Genomic DNA, 6,008 nt, shown 5'->3' with positions numbered 1-6,008 from the left:
ATTGACATTACATTAATTTGTCCTCTCAGAACAACAAACTAGAGCCTCTGATCGAACAGATAAAACAACAGAATAAACATTTGAAGATGCAATGCAAAGGCATATCTTTAGGAGGACCAAAACTCTACTAAGAAGAATTGAGGACTAATCATAAGACGACCGAAAAAAGCCTGGGTCCTACAAAAAAAAGCAGAAACAGAATCAGCAGCATAAAAACTGTGGAAGACAATGAAGTAGCAGGAGGTCCAGAGCCACATATTTTTGTTATGGTTGAGGTAACACACTTTAGCTAAATTCTGTTTCGGGTTCCAAGCCTAATTAAAAAAAAAAAAAAAAAAATCATTCTCAGTAGAAAAATTCAAAGAAGATCTAACAACCACAGATTAAGATCTATGAAGAAAAGTTTAAAGCCAGGATAATATAGCCCAGGGATCACAATACCAAATGCTTTCAGTGACCGGGCAGGTACTGTGTATGAGCAGACTGTGTGTAGTGGGGAGTGGAGAGGACTGAGAATTAGTGCTCTGTTCAAAGTGCACAAGGGGTACTCCGCTTCAGTTGATTCTTGTCCTGTAGAAATATTAGCCTTGTGTTGTCAGATTTTCTTTTTTTTTTTTTTTCGAGAGAACCTGGAAATGTGAAGGTGCCTGGGTGGCTCTCTCGGTTAAATGTCCAGTCTTGATCTCAGCTTAGGGTCGTGAGTTCAAGCCCCACATTGAGCTCTGTGCTGGGCATGAAGCCTACTTAAAAGAAAGAGAAAGAGACAAAGAGAAATTGGAAATGTGTGTATATAGGGAGTATGTGTGTAAAATCAGCTAATCAGGAAAATAAAATAAAATAAAAAAACACTGCTCAGTCCAAAACAAGGGAAAAGAAAAAAGAAAGTCAGTGAGCCGTTTCTCTGAGCTATTCTGTAGAGAAGTCAACTTAAAGGTTTTTCCAGCTTTTTCTGACCACAACCTAAAATAAAAAATACATTTTATGTGGCAACCTAGAACAAATATACAAAATAAACATAATTGAATTAGAGAAAAAAAGTTATTTTAAGGGTTGCACTTGATGGGGAACCTGGGTGGCTCAGTTGGTTAAGCATCCAACTCTTGATCTCGCCTCAGGTCATGATTTCACAGTTCATGAATTCAAGCCACACACCGGGATCCACACTGAAAGCATAAAGCCTACTTGGTATTCTCTCTCTCTCCCTTTCTCTTTGCCCTCCCACCTCTCTCTCTCTCTGAAAATAAATACACTTTTAAAAAAAGGTTGTACTTGATATTTTTTTTAATTTTGTTTTATCTTATTGCATTATACTTTATTTTTTTAAAGCTGGTTGTGACTTATTAAATAGATTTTATAACTCAAGAATAGATTATGATATAAAGTTTAAAAAACACTCCTATTAAATTTTTCTTCAAATTCCTCTATGCATTTTTTAAGTTTTTTTAGAGTTTATTAATTTATATGTGGGGAGAGAGAGCACAAACAGAAGAGGGGCAGAGAGGGAAGGAGAGAGAGAATTCCAAGCAAGCCCCAAGCCGTCAGCCCAGAGCCCAATGTAGGTCTTGATCTCATGAACCGTGAGATCATGACCTGAGCCAAAATCGAGACTGGGTGGGACTCTCAACCTACTGAGCCACCCAGGCCTCCCTCTTCTATACATTTTTAAAAATGTATCTTTCCTTCTCTTCAAAGAACAGCACAAGAAGGGATACAAACCTGTAAATGTTGCTTGAGGAGTGTAGGTCAGCAGAGATGACAGTAATAGCTACCAGGGGTTGAGCACTTTTCCAGGAGTATGGTTCAGCCCATGTGCTCTAGGACCACCCTGCAGGATTCTAATCCCAGCACGGCCACCTACAAGCTGTGAAACCTTAGCCGAGTTACTTAACCACTCTGTGTCCAGTTTCCACATCTGTAAAAAGGAGATAACAATGATACAAATGCCTCATGAGGCTTTTGTGATGATTGCTGTAAACTTAAAGCTGTGCACGTATAAGACAATGTATCACACATAGCAAATACCATAGTAGAAGTGTTTGCCATTGTCATCAGTAGTACTTCATAGAAGTTATATTATTTAGCTTTCCAATAATCATCAGGAACAGTATAACAGAGCCGTTAAACAGTCCCATTTATAGCCGTTAAATAGTCCTGTTTATACTTCAACAAAGAAGTAGGTAGGAATGGCTACCTTTCATTCAGGGCATCCATCCTTCATAGGTGACTCAGGGGTGAACCCTAGTTGGTAAGGTGATCACAATAAACCTTCTCCCTTTGCCGGTGATGGCTTAAGAAAGAGCATGTGAATTACTTCTGGCCAATGAACCACATGGCATCCAGGAAGTGTTTCTCCCTTAAAGTAAAATGGAAGGAGAAAACATCCTATCTTCTTCCGCTGCATGTTGTTATGTCCAGATGTGATGCCAGAAAGGGCGGCATGCCTTTAGCAATCATGAGGGAAACCAGTAGAGAACAAAGGGAAAGGAACACTCGCGTATACAAGGAGGAAGAGCACCATCCCCATTAGAGATGGGGAAGGTGAGGGATAAAATAGGTATAGGAAGTTTTCAAAAATGACACTCAGGGGGAGCCTGAGTGACTCAGTCGATTAATCTCACTTTCTTGGGGTCTGTGAGTTCAAGCCCCCCATAGGGCTCTGTGCTGACAGCTCAGAGCCTGGAGTCGGCTTTAGATTCTGCATCTCCCTCTCTCTCTGCCCCTCCCCCACTCATGCTCTGTCTTTCTCTCTCTCTCTCTCAAAATAAACATTAAAAAAAATCACACTCACAAAGTTGTCCATTCTTTACCCATTATGCTACAACAGCCCTATCCTAAAGAACGTCAAATTTTTTGAGTTTATTTTTATTTATTTGGAGATAGAGATAGAGAGCTAACGGAGGAAGGGCGGAGAAAGAAGGGAGACAGAATCCCAAGAGGGCTCTACAATGATGGGCTCAGCGGACTCAGTGCAGAGCCTGATGCGGGACTTGAATTCACAAACCGTGATATCATGACCTGAGACAAAATCAAAAGTCTGACGCTTAACTAACTCAGCCACCCAGGTGTCCTGGAACACCGTGTAAAAAAAAAGAAATGTTTATTTATTTTGAGAGAGAGAGAATGGAGGAGGGGCAGAGAGATAGGGAGAGAGACAATCAATCCCAAGCAGCCTCCACACTGTCAGTGCAGAGCCTGACACAGGACTTGATCCCACAACCATGACCCGAGGTGATATCAACAGCCGGATGCTCAAACGACTAAGTCATCCGGGTGCCCCAAAGAACATCATTTTTTGTTAAATGTCCTGAAGATATGGGAAACATTTCCAGAATCGGTTGTCCACCTCAAGACCTTTAAGGTTAGTTAACATGGTCATTTGTTGGGGGTAGGTAGGTTGTGATCCTGTCAATATGTACAGTATTGATATATTTACTTTATGCCATACTCTGCTACTTTGTACATGTTGATTACTTTGCAGCTATTCTCTTCTTATTACATGTCTATAGATTAGTTTCTCTCTAACTAGGCTGTCGATTCCATAATTATTCTGATGAACAACCTTAAGCCAAGGTGTTATTGACTAATAATAGATTAACAAATCCCTGTTTCCAGACTATGTTTTTAACATGCGTCTTCACTAAGAGAATTTAAATACTCTGTAATTACAGAGACTCTGGCAGGGATATAAGACATATTAGGGGTGCAAAGTGACCATTTTGACCCCCAAAAATAACACCCCTTAATCAGCTGCCTTGGTCTCTGAGTCTGACATTTTTCTTCTAAAACCTAGCAGGCATAATATTCTCCATGGCAACCTCCCTTATTATTCCAGTGAATGCAAGAATACCTAAATAAAAAATATTACATAGGCATGATGTTTAAGTACTAAGTCACAGGGCACCTGGGTGGCTCAGTCGGTTGAACGTCCAACTTCAGCTCAGGTCATGATCTCCCGGTTCACTGACAGCTCAGAGCCTGGAGCCTGCTTTGGGTTCTGTGCCTCCCTCTCTCTCTCTGCCCCTCCCCTGCTCACACTCTGTCAATCTCTCTCTCAAAAAATAAATAAACATTAAAATAAAATTCAAACAAGAAAAATGTACTAAGTCATTTCACAAAGCTAAAACAACCTCATTTGGTTTTTTGAATCAATATTTTGATTCTAAGAAACACACTTTTATTTCACATTTTAACAAGTCTTAAATTGGTTAGTATCTTACTACCTTTGTTGATTCCAGCTGGAATCATGATGCACTTGCCACTGACTGTACACAAACTTTTAGTTATTTCTGGAGGCAACACTGAAAACTCTAAACCCATGTCATCTTAGGACCTGTTGTGTTGCACTCGTCCAAAAACCTTCTGATGATACCTTTTGGTAAGATGAAAAAAGCCACAGGGGCACCTGGGTGGCTCAGTCGGTTAAGTGCCTGACTCAGGTCATGATCTCACAGTTTGTGAGTTTGAGCCCTGTGTTGGGCTCTGTGCTGACAGCTCAGAGCCTGCAACCTGCTTCAGATCCTGTGTCTCCTTCTCTCTCTGCCCCTCCCCTGCTCACACTCTGTCTCTCTCTGTCTCCCAATAATAAATAAATGTTTAATAAAATTTTTTTTAAAGATGAAAAAAGCCACAAGCATCAAAACTTATAGTGTTAGAAGCTTGGGAGCAAAATGTAGAACAATCAGAGTAAAGTTGTCTTTTTGAAAATGTTGCATTAACATCCATAGGCATTGATAAATGCAATTCAAGAGTAAATCTGAAAAGCTGGACTCCAAAGAAATTTTCAGAACACCCTAACTAATTATTTGGTTTCTATTTTCCTTTTTCTATATACAAAAGTAAAATACAACAAAATGTATATCTAAGTCTAAAAGACCTCTTTCAAATGTCTTTAAGGTCGTGAATTTAAGCCCCACATTGGGCATAGAGTTTACTTAGTAATAATTTTTAAAAAGCCAACCTAAAAAACCACACATATCAAAAGAGAGCAATAATTCTACCTTATAAAAAGAACTAGGTCATAGTTTAACTGGCATCATTTTTTCTTTTTTTCTGTTTTTTTCTTAAGGTCATGTTTATTATTTCCAAATAAATATCCACATATTCTAACACCATTTAGTTTTTAAAAAGCTATCCTTCATTGAATTACCTTAGTGTCTGTGTAAACAAACAAAAAAATCAGTTGGTATTTTGAATGTGGGTCTATTTCTGGACTCTTAATCTTAGCCATTGACCTAGATGTCTACATATATTTCTTTTTTTTAAGTTTTTATTTTAATCACCCAGTGCTCGTTACGTTAAACGCACTCCTTAATCCCCATCACTTATTTCACCCATCCCCCTACCCATCATTTTTTTTCTTTCTTAATGATATCTAAAATAATGGTGCATTTGCAAGTCAAAGACATCTTGAAGTCTATGAATATGTTATTCACAGAAGAGCAAACAGGATGAGAAAGGCTAAATGGCTTACACACACACACACACACACACACACACACACACACACAGTTTCCACAGGACTAGAAAATGCATCTTTTCCATGCACTGCAATATTTGCCTCTCCTTTGATGAGTACCTGGGCATGAACTAGTTTCCTAAGGTTCTCTCTAATCCAAAGATTCAATTTGGAGAGTATATTTGCCACCCGTAGACTGTTATGTGTATTGTTTCTATAAGACATAGTGCATATGAAATGGAAAATGACATGGCAGGGGTAGTTTTTTCTCTTAATGTAAATCACTCTGAAGGAAGAACTTGATTGTCCAGATTGTAGGCAGGGACTGCAGTCTGTAAGACACAGATTGTATATGTTAGAGGAAAAGCCACATTGCGCACACGTGCTCTGTCTGCTATGACACGTATGCTCCGTGGGGTCCTATCGGCCCCTGGAGAAAGTTGTGCGCTTTTGCTAGGCTGACGTGCAAAACACACAGTGCAAAATGTTCTGATGATCTGATGACTATGTTTCAGAGTTTAGCTTCAGTGATCAATTGTGTAAAGAACAGATC

Source organism: Felis catus, chromosome A1, assembly GCF_018350175.1.
Source record: "Felis catus isolate Fca126 chromosome A1, F.catus_Fca126_mat1.0, whole genome shotgun sequence".
NCBI classification, from domain to species: Eukaryota; Metazoa; Chordata; class Mammalia; order Carnivora; family Felidae; genus Felis; species Felis catus.
The sequence above is the reverse complement of the archived record's forward strand: the minus strand, read 5'-3'. Positions refer to the sequence as shown.